Source organism: Lissotriton helveticus, chromosome 6 (assembly GCF_964261635.1).
Source record: "Lissotriton helveticus chromosome 6, aLisHel1.1, whole genome shotgun sequence".
NCBI lineage: Eukaryota > Metazoa > Chordata > Amphibia > Caudata > Salamandridae > Lissotriton > Lissotriton helveticus.
The window spans coordinates 719683272-719707224 of NC_136067.1; the positions used below are offsets into that span (position 1 = coordinate 719683272).

The 23953-nt window shown below is 45.8% G+C and overlaps 1 protein-coding gene across 1 annotated transcript in view; it reads left to right on the forward strand.

Annotated features, from left to right (window-relative positions):
• Window positions 1-23953, forward strand: part of COQ3 (coenzyme Q3, methyltransferase) — a 126393-nt gene that overhangs the window by 95003 nt on the left and 7437 nt on the right. The window lies entirely within an intron of this gene.

Genomic DNA, 23953 nt, shown 5'->3' on the forward strand with positions numbered 1-23953 from the left:
GGCGTCTCCCATTCCAACTATAATTTTCATCATTTAGTACTAATTTCTAAAGGCTAATCCTGTTGCAATATTTCTGACAAATCACGTTTTGTTAAGAACATCTCCGAACCGAGCTTCCCCTGATCTAAAATTAAAGGGCATAATCTCCCTCCATTGTAATTCAGAAGTACCTTCTCCCAGTTCTTTTGACCAGGGTTCCCTAAGGGTGACTGACTAATCATCAAAGATTGAAAAAGTAAATTATGTGTAGATGATGCATATAGAAATCACATGCCCTCATGAAGGTAACAACACCACAGGAGAACAACCTTCCAAACCTACCACTCTCGCAAAGCAGCCAGAGGCTTCAAGAGGTTTACAAGAAACTGCCAGTGTACCTTATAATGCAAGTGGCACATTTCACTGGCAGAGGAAAAGCGAGGAAATGGGTTATTCAGCAAATTTGGGATGTAGGACGTAACCCATTGTTAGCATATATCTTCATAATGCTTAATGGTAGAACGTAATTCTATTTGGAATTTTCCATAATAAATATTTGGGAAAAAGTTGAGTTTTTGCACATACTGAGGAAATCACATAACTTGCAAATTCAGTAGCATGCATGACATACTTTTTTGTGGCCATGTAAATAATAGCATTTTGGGTAAGTAGAAATCAAGTGGGTCCATTCTGTGGAAGATACCATTGCCCCCTTTTTTTACACAGTGTAACGCCTGCCAACCTCTTGAGCACTTGGACCCTATTGGTCCCTAATTTTGTAATATTTGTAAATTGAACTTGTTTTTCTTTGTGGCACATTCATTTCTCAAACAGATACTCCTCAGCAAGCTGCAACACTCTTAAGTCGTTTGGGGTCGATGTAAGCATGTAACAAGTGCTTGCAATAATCCAACAGTGGATACCATATTTTACGGAGTCGATTCCCTCAGAGCATTTGCTGCAAATGTATGGTGCTGATGGAAAAAATGTTACGTAATCGCTGTGGAGTAAGATACCATTGAAATATTATGTATTATAGGCAGATTCCGTATAGGTTATTCCTCTCCTTAAAACATACCATTCTAACTCTCCAACTTCCTGCGGTAACAAGCTCTTCCAATTTTGCTGATACTTCCATGGTATTACAGTGGGATTGCTTAAGAGAATTTTATAAACTGTAAGTTCAAGCCATGACTCCCTGTTATATGACCTTTCAAACGTTACAAATTATGTTAATGGTTTGCTGGGAAAGGCCCCAAAGTGGCAGCTACAGGTGCTGTGACTTATCACGTGCCCCAATCCCGAAATCCTTCTTGAATTCTTCTTAGGACCTGATCCTTTCAAGCTCGTCTAAGTCAAGTTGTCATGGATCCGTGTATTTGGGAAGGGAATAATGTCACATGACACCCAACTTTTCAGCCTTTCACTGTTATTTTCACTGGTATGCATTGTTGGGTCAGTGTCTCTTTTACAACCATGCTAGGTCTCAGAGTAATCGCCACACCACTGCTCTGTCCATTAGCTTCCATTTCAACCCAGTCTCCTTTGTACTGCTTTATAATATTTTAGTATGTCCCTCTCTCTCTCTCGAGGCCAATAGATTTTTCTTACTAATTATTTCACATATTTGCATACTTGATCATTCACTGTCCTCAAGCTTGGAATCCTCAGTAACTTTAGATAGCAGTACTCGGTGTTAAACGGCCATAGACCTCAACAACATTTTTTAGTAGCACGTCCACCTCATTTGAAACAACCTGAACTTCTGCCAATGACGTGGAAGTGCTGAGCTCTCTTACTCCCCCTAGAGACCACCATAGCTCAGATTTTTACTGCAAATCATGTGTGAGGGAGTCCCTGAGAAGTGCCCCGCTCAAACCTATCCGTGACCTAATTAATGCTTTGTAGTGTGTTTATCTAGGTACCTGAATCAATATTCCTATTCTTTGCCCTTGTCCGGTTATAAATCAATAATATCCCTACAACGGCATAGAAACCCTTTTCATAATTCAGTCATAGCGCATGCTGTCACATTAAGCAAGCCTATTCCTCCAGCCCCCTAGAAAGCACACTGAGTTCTTAAACAAATCCAAGCCTCCAGCAACCTGGGAAATCCCCGCTGCTTTGTTTTGATTTCGTCCGAGAACTCCTGTAAAGCACTGTAAGAACGACCAGTTCTTAGTGACATCTTTATTGACGTCTTATGTCCAGCCTTACGTCAAACCCGGCACCTTTCAGGTATAAATATACCAACGTTGCCTTAAGCAAACACACGGTGGTAATCCTGGAGCAGAGCAGCTATCTACTTCGGAAGAGCCCAGCTGATGCGAGAGCCCACGGACGCTGCCCCTCCCCTCTGACGCGCTGAGAAAGACGCTGTCTTTTCTCCTGCCGAGAAATCCAGCCTCTGGCGTTTCCAGCCTACCCTTGCGGGTGACTGGGATACCGAGTCCTGAGAGAGCGATACCAACCCTCCTGCCTTCTAATACCCAGGCACTGAACTGACTAAACCCTTACAGAGAATTCTTGAGTCAGATTCTTGGCAAACCAAACTTAACTTAAACTGCTACTTACTTACTCCCTCCCACGTATTAGGCTTAGGTCAGGTACACCGGGGTAGGCGTAGTTAGAAGCACCAGTTGAGTACGATTAGTCAATGTATATATGTATGTATCTATTTTATCCATTTTAAAGTATCATATGGCTAAGAAACCATGTCAATGCTTTTACAGTATTATTTCATAATCCTGCTTTTACTGTATGCACTTTACTTAACTATAAGTATTGCAATTGTAGCAATTCATTTCTCTTGTATGAGGAAAGAGACTGCTCAATAAATAACACCTTTTATTGAAAACGCCCGTCTCTCTTTTTCTCTGCAATCTGGTGAAACTAAGTACGCACTTATTGACTGAGTGAAATAGCTGTCTTTTGTTTTCACACGACTCTAGAGATATACTCTTATTCAGGGAGAGCAAAGTTGTCATGTTTTATGGTTGTCAGAAACTAAATCCCTTCTTGTCTATCCAGGGAGGTTAAACTCCTCCTCGCTTACTCGAGAAAGTTTCTAGTGAACTCTGAGCTAGCTGGCAAAAAACTTAAGTCTAATATAGTCAGTAGAGACCTAGTTAACCTCAGTCCTACGTCTACACTACTGAAGATATTATTCCAATGCGCACAGCCTATTGGGACTATAGGAACTACACTACAGCTTTCCTTGTATACCCTGAACTTCAACCAGTCCTGCCCAGTTCTATCTTCACCTTTTAGACTACTGTAATTTGGTTTTGGGGTAATTCTATGGAAGTGAGACCCTTTCTATCTCAGCAACTGCCGTCATGCTAAGAGAGAGAAAAGAAATCGCTCATCAAATATTGCTCTACGTATGGCAGAACATGGTCTGTACTGATGATCCACATGAGCAGTGTATTTATTGCCTTCATCCTGCGCACAAGGCTTCGCGCTACACCTGTAAAACCGTTTACTCCAAAAATCTGAAGGACAGCAAGTGGAGGATGACCCTATACATATTGGAGAAAAATAATTACCTCCTTTCCAGGGGCGTCGTTCCCTCTTCTGGGAGTGATTTCGTAAAAAGTACTACACCAAGCAATTCCACAAAGGAAGTGCAAAAAAGTAAACCTCGATTTTCCGAGCAGAACTTACTAAAAGTGCCTGCAACCACCTCCTCGAAGAATAAAACTAGAGTTTCCTCTGGAAAACATTCCAAAACTCGTAAACGTCAGCATACACAAAACAATTTTAGAAATGCAGTACCCTTGAAGGCCTTTCTCGCCTACAATTTTTACCATCAAAGGTGCAGTCATTCTCGTTGAAGACAGGGAACAGCATGTTGGCTATAAGCCTGCGTCAACTGAAATCAGTTTCGAGTGTAGAAGTCGGCAGGTGCCTGGTCTGTTGGAACAATGAGGAGCTAAAGAGCTGAGAGGCAAATTTACAAGGCACTGAGCGAAAGGCTTCCAAAGCCAAAAATGCACAGAGCAGAATTCTCTCGTTCAGAAAGGTGGGGCCATCTCAACTGCTCCAGTGTGCACAGGGGGGAGTGATGCGAGGGCTGTACATGACTGTCATGTGGAGGTGCCATGTGGGGGCTGGTTTTCAGACGTCCCGGCTCACACCTGCTCAGCCGATTCAGTGAGGCAGCGAAAGCCGCGAGGCAGGACGAGGACGAGCACGAGGCGAGCTGGAAGGAACGAGCGCAGCGCGGCCGATAGCCAAGGCAGGGTGAGACTGTGCCACCCGCAGCCCGCATCCGCTCACAGCTACTTGCAGCCCACCCGCAGCAGCCCGCTTTTTGCCGGTGTCATGCAGCTCCCATGTCACGCTGGCTCCTGAGGGGTGAACAGCCGTCGCTGCTGCCGGGACTTGCACCGCTTCTCAACCGGGGGGGCCAGCGGATCCTCCCAGTCGGCATCAGCCAGGACTCTTCCTTTGGGTCTCCTCCTAGGGACCAAGGGAGCAAGGTAGGCTGGGCGAGCGTGGCCGTCATTAGCTGGCGGCCGGTAAGTGTGTGCCCATGGCAAATTCAGCTGAGGTGGCCTGACTAGGTCGGGAGCAGCCTGCGTTTTGCCATGCGAGACCCTCTCATCTGCTTTTTAAAAAGCACAGACTCACTGTCTCATGAACACATACCTCTGCGTGGATAGCGGAGGCTTTGGGAGCAGGTTCAAGGAGCAAGGAGCAAGATTCGGGGGGGAACTTTGAGGCAAAAATCCACCAGTCTCTTCCGAATCTGCAACAGCAGTAAGAGGGGGGCAGTTCAAGAGCATTGGGCATTTGGGGCTGCATTGGTACCCAGAGAGTAGCTGGCCTGTGCTACGACCTTAAAGAACAACAAGCATTGTTTACTTAAAGTACAGCTTCATGCCCCTTACTTCATCTGCCAAGGCAGCTGTCTGTCTGTTCACCATGAGGTCAGGTCGAGTTCGGGTGACCGGTCGCCCGAAGCCCGCAGCTCGGAGAAAAAAGGGCAAAGCAGTTCCCCCCTCGGACTCCTCTGATCAAAGTAGCGAGGAATCGGCTCTAATCTCGACAGTAAGCGACCCAAGTGCAGGAGAGTCACATAGAGAGAATCTTAAAGCGCCTCTGGTTCAACCAAAAATATTTACAAAATTCAACGCCCTGTACTCCAGTAATAACATGGTGAAAGGCCTTCAGACGCCCTTACTACCAGACCAAGCACCAGAACCAGTACCATCGCAAGGGCGGTCAAGCCAGTCAACTTTCCAAACCCAGCAGAAGCAGCAAATTATTGCACAAGTGCACAACCAAGTTCATATTCACGCCGCGCCAGACAAGTTGGAGACCCCCGCATTTCATTCAACAACTGCTTTGCCCGCTAACACAACTTCACCTACAAGGATGGTTTCCACAAATGAAGGGGCTCCAACCAAATCAGTACTGAGAAATTTTCAAATCAATACAAAATTGGAACCCCCTACAACGAACTCTTCAGCCAGCCCCTCTGTGCATCGTACTGCACAGTTCATGCAACCTACAGGAGACGCAAAACCTACTGGTCCAACCCAAAGTGATCATGAGGCATTAACAAATGCACTAGGATCAAAGGAGCCTCAGCCACCACTACAAGCAGCAGTACAGCACTCATTATCAGCAGCCAGTGCTACACTGGCAACAACTCCATCAACAACAGCAGGAACTTCTGAGCCCATTCACGCTTCTAAGCACCCAATTGGAGAAGGCCAGCCATTGCTAAAGGAAACAGGCTAATCAGAGAAAGCAGCTGGGTTCAGCTGCCTTTAGCCCAGAAAATAAGCTGACTAAGCAGGACTCTCCTTGGGCCCCTGAAGGGGTGGCCACTGGTCATGAGGCCTCTAAGAATCACAATGGCGAAAGGAATGTTACACTCTGCGGCGACGATAGCTCCATCAGCCAAGTCACCCAGAAGCCCATACCCCGCCACTCAACTCAAAATCTCTAATGCAGGAGGAAGATAGGACCGCTCTATCATACATAGGAACTCAGGAATGGGAGGACATGCTGGCAGCATACTCCCCAGTCCAACACCAGGATCGTCTCTTGCCGAAGATGAACCACCCGCAGACTCGTGCAGCGGACTTTCAGCCCTCGGGGGAGACGAGGGAAGGGGGCTTCAAGGAGCGGGAGGACCCAAATCCGCATGATGGAGGCACTTGGGCCTCCCTCCTAAAAACTATGCAACTGTCAGTGGAGGTGCTACAATACCAATCAGATAAGATGGACATACAGCTCTCATTATTAAACACACTGGCAGTGTTTACATCAGGGAGTGATGAAAAACTGGGGGATCTCAACTCACTAATAAGAAGGGCACAAACAGCATCATATCTCCAATGCGGGTGCAGTTAATTTGTGGATAAGCTATCAACCCTCCCAGCAATGCTCTCTACCATGCTCAATGAGCTGAAGGAAAAACCATCCGGCACTGCCAGGGTCAACTGCCCCACTAACAACAGCAACGCACCTCCAATAGCAGAAATTAAAACCGAGCAACCCTGCAAATCAATCGCAACTGACACACTGTAAAGGGTAAGCATCTCGAACAGCAGCGGCGACTCTCCAAAGATAGCAACGGCAATTACGGCAGTGACTACAATGAACGCAAAACAACGCCGCCAGCTGAAAAGAAAAGGTCGTAATCAGAAATTACTGCCACTCAAGCAAGCACAGACTTACCCAATTTTCATCAAACAGAGCCCAAATTCAATTATTGATCGAAAAGAGGATGGCAGGCAAGAAAAAACAACCCTCACAGGTTTTCACCCTCACACAGCAGCACCCCTTAACTCAGTTGGCCAGCCAATAGGAACAAAGGAAGGCCCTCCTAAGCAAGATGATATAGACTTAGGCTCCGCAAATGAAAAAACATCAAATACAATTGGTCTTGGCCCTCCGCTTCTTAATACCAGCTTCGAGCTATATAGCTATGCCGGCTCACCTAGGCAATGTTAAATCACGGCTAAAGATGAGGAGTCTCCCCATGTGAACACCTAGCAGGCAACTGGGCTAAAAATGATTGACTACCCAGTAGGAAGTTATGTAATGGTAGAGAAGAAAACTTGCACATCCCAGAGAGCGGCATCCTTACCAGAGGGGAACCAAGCAAGGACAGCCCCCGACCATCTGATTCAGTACCCTCTCCTTCAACCGGGAACAACATCCGCACCAGCCGGAAACAATGAAATGACAAAGATAAAGACCTGCTGATGCTGACCAAATGGCAGCCAAACTTGACACCATGTTGGCTGCCATAGAAAGGTTGAAGGAGTTGATCCAACTTACCCGCACCTCTCTGGAAACCAAAATTGACAGTGTCGCCATTGACCTCACTCACCTACGAGCTGACCACAAAAAACTGGCGGACCGCACTACGACCTTGGAGGGCGACGTGTCAGAGCTCGAGCCCCGAGTCACTCACACTGATAAACAAGTGCAGGATCTTCTCAACAGAGTTGAGTTCTTGGAGGACCGTGCGGAGGATGCGGAAGGATGGGCGTGGAGAAATAATGTAAGGATCAGTGACGGAGGAGGCACGGAGGATCTTGGACGATGGTGGGTCCACAGCCATCGTCCTACTCGACCTAAGTGCCGCCTTCGACACTGTCAATCATAACATCCTACTTCACCAGCTTAACAAAATAGGAGTGTCAGGCACAGCACTCATTTGGCTGAGGTCTTTCCTTACGGATAGATCCTTCCAGGTCTTTGAAAGGGACTTCACCTCAGCCAGTAAACCCCTCACTTGTGGAGTGCCTCAGGGCTCCTCCCTGAGCCCTACCCTTTTTAATGTCTACCTACGCCCCCTAGCTGATGTCGTCCGCCCATTCGGGGTGAAAATTGTCACCTACGCGGACGACACGCAGCTAGTGGTAGCACTGGACCCCCCCCCTGAACTCTCATCACAGATTACATATCTGCCTTGAAGCCGTCGCTGCTTGGATGTCTAGCTCTTGTCTCAAACTTAACGGGGACAAAACAGAGATAATGCTCCTTGGAAATAACATCTCGAAATCCATCAATCCCATCTGGCCTCTCTGCTTAGGAAGCCCCCCGCAACCCAAGGAGCAAATCAAGAGCTTAGGCATCTGGCTCGACCACACTCTAACCTTCAACTACCAAGCCACCAAGCTTGCTGCCACCTGCTTCGGGCTGATGAGACTTCTCCGCAAAATTCTCCCCCTCCTTCCGTTCCATTCAAGACGGATTATGGTTCAAGGCCTGATCCTCTCCCGTCTCGATTGTGGAAACGCCCTATATCTGGGGGCCCCACAATCTACACTTAACAGACTCCAGGTCATTCAAAACTGTGCGGCAAGAATCCTCCTGGATATCCCCCGCCGGACTTCAGTCAGAGCCAGACTGAAGGATCTTCACTGGCTCCCGGTGAGATCCAGAATTGAATTTAAGAGCATGTGCATCGCACACCGATCCTACTGGGGTACAGGCCCCTCTATTAACTCCCCCCTGATGAAAGCCTATCTACCCTCCCGCCCACTCAGGTCTACGACCTCCCACCTCGCCTCAGTACCACGCATTAGGAAGGCCAGATGTGGAGGCCGCTCGCTTTCTTACAACCTGGCTAGGATCTGGAACTCCCTTCCCCTCCCTATCAGATCAGAACCTAACCTTCTCACCTTCCGTAAACTATTAAAAACTTGGCTCTTCAGCAAAATTCCAATCTAACTTTTCACTCAGCTTCTCTTACTCCAGCCTCTCCAGCCCAACTCACTCTTTTCTATAGCGCTGGGACGCCCCTGGGTAGCCAACGCGCTTTACAAATCATCAATACAATACAATACAAGGATCGTGGGTGTGCCGGAACGATGGGAGGGAAAGGAACCTGCGACACACATGGAGGACTGGCTGAAGACCCTATTGCCTGAGGGTGCACTGTCGACTTATTTCGTGGTGGAGCGGGCGCATCGTGTACCAACGAGGCCACTCCCAACAGGGTCAAACCCCAGACCGATGCTCCTTCGCATTTTAAACTACCGTGATCGCGACTCCATCTTGCAGGAAACACGCCAGCTCCAAGATATCCGAATTGACAATGCCAAAATAATGTTCTTTCCTGATTACACTATTCAAGTCCAACGGCAAAGACACTCCTTCCTTGCTGTGAAACAACGCCTACGCCAACTTGGCCTAAAGTATTCCCTCTTATTCCTCCCAAAGCTGAGAGTGGTTGCGCAAGACAAGACTCATTTTTTCACCTACACGGAGGAAGTTGAGGCACGGCTGGGCAGCGGGACGGAGACAGCCCCCCGGAGAGTACCAGGACTCTCGGCCTCGCAGCGTGTCTGAGGTCCCAGGCGAAGACGCAGGAATAGATCGACACTGGCCTATGGGGCACGAGCGGTGGTGGGCACTGGCCCGCCTGCGGAAATCGCACAACACGAAAGACAGGATGCCCTCCGCATGGTAACGGAACTCAGCCGATCTCCAACCGTGGACACAGCCCCAGACGCCAGCCCTCGGGACCTCCCCAGTGATGATGAAGCTTTCTGTGGACTACCAGATTCCTAGATCTCCACGGAACAACCAGATGTCACACCGCAGACGGCGGACTTGATCTATTGACCAGGTGTTGAAGCATACCCTGATCTGAGTGCCTGACCTGAGGCCCTCGGGTTGCTTGGTGCCTTTTGGATGCCAACTACACATGGATGTCAAGGATGCCCGAGATGTGACCACCCTGCAGACGCTTGACTGCTCGCTGCGGGAAGCGGTGAGCATGGTTCTCTGGCGCTTGGCCTCCAGAGGGTGACTGAGCTGATGGGGAGCTGTGGACGCTTCTCGGCGGCTACTATTTTGGCTTGATTGGGACAGCGAGACTCGAATGACCTACCTGACAGCGACTTGGCTGGGAAATGTAATGTAAGACAAGCCGAGTATTGCACTTCCTTATAACTGATCCCTCTGCACCTGTTTATCCTCATTTATGTGAACCGGGAAGGGTAGAGCCCCCTTTTTTTCATACCCGGTTGTTATGCTACCGTACTAGTGCTCAGCGCACAGCGACCCCCCCTGAATTTAAGATTTGACTATCTCCTTGAGAGTTTGGACGGAGGCATGTTTGGCAACCGACCTTTTGGTATTCTTCATTTGCCTTGTTCTTTATGGCTTATTGCATTATTTGATTTCACCCTTTTTTATTTTTTTTAATCCTTTTTTCATATTTGTGTTGCAGGCAGCAATGGATGTGTCCTTGGGGGCTCAGTACGGGGATGCTTAAGTGGTACAGCTCTCGCGGTCTGCTGGGGGGCGACAGGGAGGAGCGGGAGGGGGTTACCTGAAGAGCTAAAATGTCAGCGATAAAACTTTGTACGTGGAATGTGCGAGGCATGCATACACCATCACGCAGATACCAGATCTACTCTTACCTTAAACGCCACCACATCCATGTCGCGCTCCTGCAAGAGACACATCTCAATTAGGCAGAGTCCCGCGCAGTACGCCGCAGATGGCGAGGGCAACTCTACGCCACGGGCTACTCGTCCTATGCCAAGGGTGCGTTGGTATGGGCGAGACCGGGGACTCCTTTAACAGTTACACACTCTCACATAGACCCGGAGGGCAGATTTGTGATAGTGAACGGCAGGTTGGATGGGTGCCCGGTGGTTTTGACATCGTTGTATGCCCCTAACATGGATCAAGTTGACTTTTTCACACGCCTATTCGCTGGCCTGTCACCTTGGCATGGGATTCCCTGGGAGCTGGGAAGGGACTACAACTGTATCTTAGACATAATGTTAGACTTCTCTCTTCCACCACTACATGGCACACCTATACAGAATGCTATTAAAGCCTTACTACACTGGGCCTCACAGTGGGACTTACATGATGCCTGGTGTAGCCGTAATCCACTCACCAAGGTATATTCCTACTACTCAGGTGCACGCTCTCTACATGTGCGACTGGACAGATACATGGTGTCTAGTGAATTACTCCCCCACATTACGGACACATATTACATGGGTCGCACACACTCGGACCACAATCCGCACATATTGGACCTGATGTGGGCGCAGTCACATCCACCCATACCCACCTGGAGACTGCAGCCAGACCTACTCCTGGACGCCCCATTCCGGAACTCCATATATGCACAAGCGGCGCACTATTTTGAGAAAAACACGGACACTGCATCCACCCCTCAAGTAGAATGGGACGCGTTCAAAGTAGTGATCAGGGGACACTGCCTAGGCATGCAATTTAACGTTAGGAAGCAACTGGAAAGGGATCTGACACAGATTGAGATGGACCTGCTTCAGAGGGAACAAGAGGCGAGGGAGGACGATGAGGAGCGAGCATTAGAAACTCGCGCGGAACATGAGCGATTGCTGGACAGGCTACGTCACCTCAATTATGCGGCCCACTCAGCGCGCACACATCACATGGATGACAAACCCGGTAAGCTGCTGGCTTGGCTGATCAGACAAGAGGACCGCATGATGCCAGTGACGGCCCTTTGCACCGACCGTGATGAGGTGGTCTACACACAAGACAAGATTCACAAGGCTTTCATTGCACACTACCGTGTGCTGTACGGTTCTCTGCTGAGAGTCACCCTCGCTGATATCACTGAGTACCTCCGAGCCATAACTCTGACGGAACTAGACGACAACCACCGCGATGACTTAGAGGCCCCGCTCACGCCAGATGAGCTGCGCGCAGCCATTTTTGCTCTTTCCAATGGCAAATCCCCGGGTCCAGATGGGCTGCCTGCAGAGTTCTTTAAAGCTTACTCTGACATACTGATTCCGGAACTGCTCCGAATGTACACGGCAGCTTTCGAGGACTTCTCCCTCCCCCCACGCTGAATGAGGCTAACCTCATCTCCCTTCCGAAACCAGACAGACAGCACACTCGTACCGGCCGCTAGCCCTCTTAAATACCGATTATAAGAATTTGGCTTCTACATTAGCCCAACGGCTGGCTCCCTTTGTAACCACCCTGGTGCATGGGGATCAAAATGGCTTCGTACCCACACGGAGTACCTCACATAATATACGGAGACTGTTTAGGGTGCAGGAGTATGCAGCGCGACAATGGCCACGGTCTGGGTGCTTGGTACTAGACCTAGAAAAAGCCTTCGACTCGGTGGAATGGCCTTATCTGATGGTGGTATTGCGAAAATATAATCTCGGAGATGACTACATAGACATGGTGAGCCTGTTGTACCAGAAGCCCACAGTACGAGTCCGCACAGGCAGACTATTGTCTGAAACTATTAGAGTCAAGCGAGGCACCAGACAGGGATGCCCACTGTCCCCATTGCTTTTCTCGTTAGCGATGGAGCCTCTTGCGGAAATACTGAGAGCCCATGGCGCGGAGTGGGGAATCCCATTGGCGGACGGCATCCATGCGGTCTCGCTATATGCTGATGACCTGCTCCTGTATATTAAAGACCTGACCCACCTACCACCGACGCTGTCGGACGCCTTTCGCACCTTTGAGGCAATGTCAGGGCTCAGGGTTAACTGGACCAAATCTGTAGTGTACTCGTTTAGCCCAGACACACAAGAAAGTGAGATTAGCATCAATGGCGAGCGGCTCGCCTGGTACCCGACCACGTTCCGATATCTCGGTGTCTACATCCACAGATCCCTACCTGATGTACTAGAGGGCAACCTAGTAAGGGCAATTTCCTCCATACAGACGCAAATAACCTTTTGGAAGACCCACCGCTCAATGTCCCTAGCCGAGTGACGCTAACAAAAATGATAGTACTGCCAAGGCTGTTATATTATTACTCCAACATCCCAGTATATGTTCCGGCTCGCATCTTTCGAGAACTGGAAACCCTGATCAGGGGCCCTATTTGGCACACCGGAAGGCCTCGTGTAGCGCTGGCAAAGCTCTATGCGCCTACACTGCAGGGGGTCTCGCGGTTCCCAACCAAGAACTCTGTTATCTTGCGGCACAGCTGCAATGGGTGGCCGGTTGGCTGAGTGGACAGAATTTGTGCGACACAGCTACGGACACGACGATGCTGACCCTCACACAGATCCACACACTGTTTCACGCCTTGACCAAACTACCTGCCCATGGCAGCTACACTTGGCTGTGGCCCGCAAATGCTATATACGCAGCCTATGATTCTCACGCGCAGTGAAGCCCTATGCCCCGATACTCCCTTTCCTAGGCACCCCCCGAGCCGGCGGGGAAGTGACGTAGGCTGCGCTGGAACAGTGTGCGCGAGTCCGAGTGGACACAATGGCAGACCTGTACACGGTTGGTGCCCTAATTCCCTTTGGGACGCTAGCCGAGGACACGGGTCTCCCAGCTGGGCAGTTTCTGCAACACGCTTCCATCAAACATACGTACACGCAAGCCTGGGGCGACATTACTGAGGAGCTACCGACCCACCTGCTGGTGCAGTACTTACACGTTATGGGGAAGGGGTCACACGTGATTCTTTGGTTAGCGCAGGCTCTACTGTCACACACGCAGATTACTCTCCAGCCGTTGCGAGATAAGTGGGCGGCAGACAGGGGAAGGGAATGGACAGATAAGGAATAGACAATGATACTGTCAGGCCCCACCCACATTCCACGTAACTCCCGCTTCAAACTCATTCAATTTTATATATTGCATAGAGCATATTTATCACCAAATAAGATTAATCAATACTTTGCAGCCGACACCGCCGCGTGCCCGAGATGCTCACTGATCGATGCAGATCTCCTTCATATGCTCTGGAACTGCCCGAGGATACAGTTGTACTGGCATGTTGTGACGTCGCTTTTGGCAAAGGAGACTGACGAGGACTTACAACACACATGGTAGACGTGCCTGCTAGGCCTGTATAAAAGGGTGAAACACAATAAAGTCCTCTCCAGATTCTGGGACCTTGGACTTATTACGGCCAAAAGACTCCTCACTAAACGCTGGAAACATAGCGAATCCCCACATATCAAGCACTGGCCTGCCTCATTCGATAACTGGGCAAGGGCAGAAAGCATCACCCTTCATAGAGAAGAGACAGCAGGGCTCAGGAAATTCCCCATAGCGTAACTCTGGGACGACACTCTGAGATCTTTCCATCAGGCGTGTCTCGATCAGGGAGTCACTTAGATCCTCTCCCCCCCCGGACTGGACCTGGGCAACAGATGCGATGGAGAGCGACACACACATGTGATGGGGTTTCTCCTCGCCAACACATAATATACTGTACCTACGGCACACGACAACACTGTTGCCCTGCGAAGCAACGGTCACCCACCCTCCCTTTTCCCTTACAACATACGAGACCTGGCATTAACAGATCATGGCCGTGATGGGCCTCCGCATGCACCCTCACCCCAGTACTGACTCCTTCATGACACCTGAGATGCACACTCATGGACATATACAAACATACTGCTTGCAATTTTAACCCTTTTTCTTTTCTTTTACTTTGTACTCTCCTGCTTTTATTTCAACCATTTCTCCCCTCTGCTGTCTTTTTCCCATATATAGTTAGATCAGCCTTCTTTTCTTTTGCACACCCACAAAGTCCCCCCCCCCCCCCTTGTTGGCTTAGTTTTAGGTGTCAAAACGGCTTTGCCAAAGTACACACTTGTTTGATTGTTTGGAACATAATATGTTGAATATATTACTCTTATCCTTAATCTTACTTCGCACACAAGGTATACAGATGAGACCACTCAGGATGGCGTGCAACTTACTTAAGACCCAGCGAAGGCGGGGGGAATAGCAAGTCCACCGGATACTGCCATGCTGCAACACGACCAAGGGCCACATGCCACCCTCACAGTTCGCATACGTAGCGGTTCACTGTCAACTGCCTATCGCAACACGTTTTTCCTATGCACACACAAACCAGGACGCCGGGAACATGATACCCCTCTTTTTTTTCTCAAGCACCTATTACATTGCTCGTTCCTGTAACGAACCCACTGGCCAGTAAAGATGAGACACACCCTTAATTATACAGCACCGTTTGGGAGTTAATCTTATTTCTTTTTTCTATACTCGCCTTATAAATTGTAATATATGACCAATGTTCCAAGATGTACCAACATTGTTTATGATTGATATAATGATTTACTGGAATGGTTTGTTACATCTATTGCTTGACGCACTGGAATGTGTGGTGTTTCAACATTGTAAAACCAATAAAACATATTCAAACAAAAAAAAAATGGGAGGCCGAACAGGGTAAACACATTTCCTGGAAGATCTTGAACACCTAAATCTGAGGGCCCTTAACCGAAGAACAGTTAATGACACTCCCCCAGCGGCTAGCTACCACACTTAGCTAACAAGCTCATTTATAGACTATACGTTTGACAGCCTTTCGCTGTTTCAATACGTAACAGGCTTCAAAATGGGCAACATAGGGGATAGTGATCATCGTCCACAAGAGGCTACTTTAGCGGGTATTGCTGCGCATAACATCTACCCTGCTTTACAATTAGGCTCAAGTTATACAACCAACTATAAGAGGATTAAGTTCTCGACAGAATCCATAAAGCCTTTGACAGATACAGCAATCAACCTTATATCTGCTCCATCACCTGGCAAGAACCAGATACATTCCTGGGAACATTTTACAATCAACCTCAGCACTTTAAAGGCACCAGACATAAAATCAAGGTGCTCTCGCGGACAGTCACAACAGCATAAGCTATCCATGAGTCAAAGATTATAACTAAAAGGACTTAAAAAAATCAATAAATGGCTTGTTAAGATCTTAACGCCATGACCCAGGCAATATATCGCTCATTTCTAACGTGCGGGAACAGAGAACCAAACTGAAGAGGTTGAAATGGAACATTAACAACAACAATAAACAGGATATCTGGGCTAAACTCCTGCACAACCTCTAGCATAATGCCAGTGATCGATTCTGGAAAACGGTAAATAAGATAATACACCCGAACCATGGGGGCCTCACCTCCTTCATACTAGAGGAAACATGGGCAAGTGATTTAAAGTCCCAGTTCAACAGCCAAAGTTTCACCTAACAAACGCCGGGGAAGAACAAAATAGCCAAGGATGCAGTTGACACCATCAATTGGAGCAGGGAAAGCGGTAGCACCCCTTCTGTAAACTCCGAAGCGGGTTTACGTCTAATGGCAATCCGTACACCTCAACCTGCTGGAGGAAAGCTGCAGAGCGACAAATGTTCACCTGCCACTGAACAGCTCTTAATTAAAAAACAGATCAAGAAGGGAAGAAAGGAGGGACAGGGTCGAACGGAATCCCACCAGCATTGTTTAAGGAAAATCCAGAGGACTGGGCAGAAATACTCCACTCACTATTTCTGGAAGTACGACATCTGGGCATAATTCCAGAATCATGGAAAGGGTTGACAATCATCCCAATCCATAAAACGGGCAGCAAGAATTTACCAGCTAATTATCGGTTAGTAGCCCTGATCGATAATGAAGCCAAATACTTTGCGGGTACATTGCTGGAGGAATTGTCAATCTGGGCAGAAAACAACAAAATAATCCCGCCAAACCAGACAGGATGCCGAAAAAACTCTGGCACAATAACTAATATCATGGCGATGTCACTGTTAATGGACATGGCAAAAATCAGGAAAACTCAGCTCCATGTCTTCTTTATTGACTATAGCGCCGCGTTTGACAATGTGGAGAGGCCCAAACTGTGGTCTAAGTTAGCCAGATGGGGCATCCCTAATAACCTTCTATCAATGATCATGCTCCTACATTTCGACACCTGGGTTCAAGTCAAACTGGGCTCAGGAGTGCATCTCTCAAGAAAAATCAAAACATCGAAAGGTCTCAAACAGGGCTGCGTGCTGGCCCCCATGTTATTCAATCTATTCATGACAGACCTAACTCTGGCACTCAATAACTGTAATTCACATGCACCCAGGTTAGGGGGCTCCCCATTATCTAATTTACGTTACGCGGATGACGTAGTCCTTCTCAGCCACACGGCAGTGGGCCTGCAACATCTCCTGAATTGCCTAGAGGTCTACGTAGAAGAAAACAGTCTCTCAATAATCTTAAGCAAAACGAGGACCATGACAATCAACAGGAAACGAAAAAAGAGCTACCGATGGTACCTGGGTAACAAACATATTGAAACAACAGAGGCTTACAAGTATCTGGGAATCTACATAGACAAAGAAGGTTCATTCAGTCGCCAGCAAGAGGAGATTAAAAGGAAAGGGATGATCCTTGCACTTTCTAGGAAAGGATTATCAGCTAAACTGCTTGGCCCCACTCTGAGTCCACTCCTGATGGTAGCCCGGGCTAAAATACTACCTTCTATTACGTACGGTGCTGAGGTACTGTGTGGGAGAGTTAGTAATCTCCTGGATAAAACACTTGTCAAAGCATATATAACAATGTTCAGCCTCCCGACCTACACCTCACCGGCACAAATTTGACTGGAGTTTGGTCTGATAAAGCAAACCTGGGCCAGCTACGGAGCTTTCGTCAATTGCTGGCACAAGATCAGGTCAGCAAACTCTAACACACCTCCTCTGGCAAGAGATCTAACTGAGGCAGAACTCACCCGCAGGTCAATATCTTCAGGAGGCATTGTCAACCACAGGCCTTTCCCCCTTATGGGACACACACTGCCTCCATTCAGCGTTTAAAAAAACGGTGTGGAAGACGCTGAAGATGCACTCATTGCTAGAGGATAAGGCGACCTTTTCTGTCAGAGCGCACGCCTGGATGACTCTGTTCACATATAAGACCCTAGCCCCACAACTTTATTTTAACTTGGGATACTCAAAAGTACTGAAATTAAAATTCTTAAAGTTCCGGCTGGGAGTGTTACCAACCACGCAGCAGCTCCCTCCCTGGAAAAGGGTGCAGGCATTCACTCTATGCAGCCTGTGCAAAAAGGATCAGGGCGACATCACACATATCATCTGCACTTGCACGGAGATGCGTCAAGAAAGGAGGCGGCTGCTAAAAACTCCCTTTAATCAAAGAGGGATCAGGACAAGGAGACAAGCAGTTTTGGCATGCTTTGATCCCTCATCGCCACAATTGAACACAAGGGTAGTTAGATTCCTTGAAGAAGCTCGGGCAAAAATGCCAAACTGACTCTTAATCTGCAGGGTATCGGATTACTGGGGTAGTTTTACTAAATGGACGACTAATTGTCACAGCAGATCGCATTTTTCTTATAGGTTGCAAAGGCACAATCATTCTGGACGTTATAATCTGTAATGACACAGAAGTGTTTTTAGTTGTTCGCGCTGTGACGCTCATGAGGGAGCACGAACATTTTAAATATGGTTTTATTTTTTTGTATGTATTGCAATGGTTTTAAGTAACTATGCAAATAAAGTCTTACCTTACCTATGTGGAGGTGCCATGTTTGCACCCGGGTCACATAACTCAGATTGAAATCATTTGTAGCAGAGTCCGGTATGTAAGAGTTACTCATGCTTCTAAGTGCAAGGTGAGTGGTCTGCCAGTGTGAGTGCAATGTGAGTGAGTGGTGTGTCTACGAGAGCAGGGTGACAGTTGTGCCTTTGTGAGTCAAGGTGAGAGGTATGTCTGTGTGCGTGTGCAGAAGGTAACAGAGAGGGTAATGCATGCTGAAATACATCTAATGACGTGCTGCTTGGAGAAAGGATACCCTTTCATTTGATGTCACCAAAAGAGACTATTACAGAGTACAAATGTCTTTGTTCTCACCAACTTCCAATAAAGATGCGAGCACAAAAGAAAAATAAAACGTTCTGGAAATTATTTTTGGCCCACTCCATGACCGGGCTGTTAGTCCTTTCATTCCCTGGGAGAGGACAATGCTGATTTCCCATGGTACTGGAGGATGACAGAATAAAGGGAACCATGCATAAAGCCTCATATAAATTCTATAAGGATGGCTGGGAGGAAAAGTGAAAGTATTGGATGCACTTCTGAAAGGTGAAATACTGCGGCAAAGTAACTCTCACTAAAATGGATTTCAGGCCAGAGTTTTGTAAAACTCAAAAGTGCTGTAAAAGTTGTTGAGGCTTTGACGATAACAGGTGCAAATCCTGTTGGTGGCAGCACAAGGAAAATGTATTCCATTTCAGCTTGTGTGTTCCTATTGAGCTAAAGTTCTTGCCAAAAACCCTTAACAATACGAGGAATATTCAAGTGTGCAATTTCTACATGCTCCGGCAGACGCTGTCAGAATGAATGATGCAGGGTTGTGGTGAAGCACCTTAAATCCCTTGCCTTGCGAGAAGGTCTGGACAATCGGGAAAAGAGAAATACGGGCGACTCTTCAAGTGGTGCTTTGTGAACCTTTACTGCTTGGGCCACGGTGAGGCTATTAAGTGTTGTTGATAGTTACTTATTGAGCTTGATGAGTATTGTGGGAAACACAAGGGTAAAGGGAGGAGGGTGGGATTTGGAAGAAGCAAATGAAAATATCCTGTACTTGTTCATTAAAAACACGAACCCACCTATGTCCCAGGTTGCCACTGCCTACTTTTGAAGAATCTGCATTTTTTCTGCTTGTGTTCACAAAAAGGTCTAATTGCGATATTCCACCGATGGGAAATTCTGTAGGGCTGATAGGAGTGAACGTGCCATTTATGGCAGTCATTATTGGATCTGCTAAGGGCATCTGCCAGTCAACTGATCCACTGATAGTTTGATCTTGCGAACAATAGCCTAGCGCTAGAAACTTTGAGCCTTTTCTGACAGGACTGGTGCTCTTGTGCTTCCCTGCTTGTTTTCATAAAATATTGAGGTGCTGTTTTCTGTTCTGATCCGTATGAAAGAGTTATTGACCCTTGAAAAAAAATCCTGAAGCTCTGCAACTCTAGGACAGTGATTTGTAACTGCCTCTCTGGTGCCAGCCATACATCTTGGATGTAGAGTTCTTGAAGATGAACCCCTCTCCTCCAGTCTAGCATTGGTTGTCATCACAAACTTCTTGAGGTGTATCCTTGAACAGGAGGTCTTTGGTAATTTTGTGGCAGTCCTGCCATCATCCTAAGGCTTTTTGAGGCACAGAGGAATGATGATCTGGTCTTCCCACGATCCAGTTGTAGCCATTGAGCGTCCCCGACCCCCTTTGAAACATATACCGAACATTGAAGGGAAAGAGAGGGATGTAAAATGGCCTGTTCCCCAGCAGAGAGATTTGAGCTGTGTTCTCATATGGAGGGGGGGGCGAGGAGGGGGGGGGGTCGTGCATTCCTCTCACTGGCTGAAGTTTGAGCAGTTTTCTATGAGATGAAGGTGCAACAAAATGAACACTATTTCTTGCCTGTAGCTCTTTTCATATTTACTGCTATGTTTAATGATACTGTGGATCCTGGTCTGGCTACGTGGCATGACATAAGCATGTATAGGTGTATGAAAGATATAAGTGCTGGAAAACTGTAAGTACTGGTAAGTAACTTATTTCTTGGGAGGCAGGCTTGTGTAATGTTAGACAGATTTCAGGTAGCCTTCCTAATCTTGCAGTGCAGATTGCTACATAAAATATTAATGTTGGTGACTGTTAGAGATAGCTGGGGCAGAACTGAAATTATTCCCTGTTTAATTTTTAGCACAGATTTACAAGCAATCTTCCTGCCTTTTTTAACATGTAGGAAATTTTAGAAGATTCAATTTTAGTTTAAATGAAGATGATCGAATATAAAAAATTACTTTAATTGCGTTTGAGATTTGTGATTTTGCACGTAATCCTTTTTAACTTTATAACAAATTGATCCACCAAGCACTCAAAATAGTCAATTACAGTCCACAAATTGTATTGTCCTTCTTCAAGTTTTCTTTTCTTTATTCTTTAACTTTTCTTCTTCCAAATTAAATTTCAACAGAACAGCCAACTCGTGTTTCGTCTTAGTCAGTCTTTGACATACAGACTTCTTCAGGGCTGTAAACAATTACAATAATCTTAGTTGTAACCTAAATACAATTAATATGTTGTACAACAATAAACTATTCTTGTCTTTAAGAAGACCACCGAGTTACTGTGGGGTCTAGTAAAGACATCACTTATAGACCCTAATGCCAAGTATGAAACTAAAGTCACCATAGTGAAATAGAGTTGAAAAATAGAAAGTAAATTTAACTAAAATTAGAAATAGAGTTACCAGGTGGGCAGGACCCAGATATAGATTTCAGAATTACAGTAGCAGCTGTTGTATCTTTATCTATTCAACCTACCAATATAAGGTCCAGTTGAGATTATATACGCAAGGTCCTATCCACTAATTCCAATTCAGCGTTTAGCTTTAACAACAAGCAACACATCCCCTATCATAAGCCATAGCCCATTCATCCAATTATCGATCCAACATTGTACATCAAGCTAGGTATCTCACTTAGCTCACCTCGTACTTGGAAGCGTGCAGTTCTGTAGCACAATTTCGTATTATAGCTGTTGTGATTAGGTATCCCTTGTCAATATTCGTTATTCTAGAGTAATAATATTTAATGAAAATATCAATATTGGCATCCTTTGTCCTACTGATCTAGTTTTACTACTAGTCTCATTAGTTAACTATTTCTAATTAAGGGGTTTATCATTATTAACATCGTATATCTCACTAACTATCTTGAACTACCAATCTCATTTGTTACCTGCAATTTTAATCTTATCGCAATTTTTGCAGTTAATGGCAGTCTTGGTCCGCGATTCTGTAAAGTAAATGTAACCAGACTTAGTATTTCATACATTGCTAGGTCCTAATCCTATTACAGTACATCAATAAGTTGCCCATTCCGCTCACCGTATATCTTGAAATCGCCTCAGTAATTTCTCGCGTGCTACACCGACGCCATCTTGTAATGGCTTTTTATAGTCTTAAATTGTGGGCGCCATCTTTGCCTAGTATTTTATTCATACAGTCACTATCAGCGATTATAAAAGAATCCTAAATTACGTATTAACTGTTCTTGAATCATTTTTACTAAACAACTAAGATCAATATACACCCATAATAGAACTACATCTATATTCTTTCACTCGACGGACTGTAGTTCAGCCATTTTGAATTGGGCTGAAGTTTCAAATATTTCTTTGTACTCAAAATAATTATAAGTTAGTTAATGCAATATCGTTTTCCATGTACTCGTTGTTTTTTGCGATTTATATATAAATACATCAATTAATTGTAGTGTTAAATTAAATATTCACAACGTAACATTTCCACTTCACGTTTCATAATGTTTTATTAATATTAATATCCATGATTAATAGTAGACCTATTATCTAATAAATGGGCAATCTAAATCACGTAGTACTTACTAATTATAACTACTTGCCAGTACTTAGTTTAGAGCTTACTTATTTCTTATAGTTAACTTTCATTATCACAGGTGTATTGTAGATTCGGATACCGCGGGTTATAGATGATGATTGGGGGTGTTGAATAGTATATTTGCTGATTAGATTTTCATTTACGTATGTATTCTAACGGGAAGGATAGAGAGGGAAAATAGGTACAGGTAGGATAGCAGGGAATAAGATCACATACATTTTATACAGTCTCAGACATATATCAGTAAATACATTTTACTCTTGACCTAAATAATATTCAAATTAGTGATCAATGTTTAGGCCAAGTTCAACGGCTCTGAGTTTCATCAGCCACATAACTTCTCTGCGTCGCAGTTGTATCATTCTATTGCTACCTCTAGGGTCTCTCTTAACATGATCAATGCCATGGTAGCTAAATATGTGCTTTTCTTTCTCTTCATGGTTTCTTACCATGTGTGATGCTACCGGGTAGCGTGTATCTCCTGTCTTTAGTGCCCTGAAGTGTTCCACCATTCTTTCTTTCAATTTCCTTGTCGTACTACCCACATAGATCTTTTTGCAGGTGCACACAATTACATAAACCACATATGTGGTATCACAGTTAATAAAATGGTCAATAACATATTCTCCAGTGTTATTGTAATTAAAAGTCTTAACTTTCTTTATTGCCCACCTACACGAGCTACACTTGCCACATTTGTGTAATCCTTTTGTACTAGTCGTAAGTCTATCTGGTTCTGTTACTTTTACAGGGTAACTTGGGCTGACGTAGTTAGAAATAGTACGTCCTTTTCTGAATGTCACCCCTGGTGTATTACCAACGTATGGAAGAAGATCTTTGTCCATACTAAGTAGATACCAATGTTTTTTTCAGGATATTAAACAGGTGTGCACTATCAGAGCTATAGTCTGTAATCAATCTTAGTCTGGTTTGTCTGATAGTTTTATTACAGGGTTTACTGCTTAGCGTTTTACTCCTTTTTAGTTTCTTCGCCCTCTCAATTGCTTTCTTAAATACTTTGCTTTGATAGCCTCTATCTAGCCTCTAGCCTTTATAAATCTTCTTGAGAGGTCTACAAGGTTATCTTCAAAATCTATCTCATTAGTGCAGTTATGCCTTGCCCTAACCATCTCTCCATAGGGGATGGCGTTCTTCTGACTGTTAGGGTGGCAACTTTTAGCGTGCAGTACAGCATTACAACTGGTTGGTTTTCTATACATACGACTGCACAGTTTTCCATTATCTGTAAAGAGTTCTATATCTAAGAAAGTGATGTTACTAGTGTTGTAATTAGTAGTAAATTTTAAATTCAGTCTGTTATCATTTATGTACTCAAAGAATTCCTTGAGTTCATCTTCTGAGCCTGTCCAAATTAACAGACAGTCGTCTATATATCTTCCCCAATAATGGATATACTGTATCCACTTTTCTCCAGATGGGCCCCAGATTCTCTCCGCTTCGAACCACCCCATAAAGAGGTTCGCGAAGGATGGAGTGAATCTAGAACCCATCGCAGTACCAAGACGCTGTCTGAACCACTGACCATCAAAAAGAAAAACATTATTGTGTAGTACCATTTCTGTCATTTTTAGTACCATCCGTGTATGATCATATAGTTCTGCCGGTCTTCTACTTAAAAAGTAGTCAAGTGCATTTAACCCCAGATCATGATCGATATTCGAGTATAGTGACACTACGTCTAGTGTCACTAATATCATCCTTTCATCCCACACC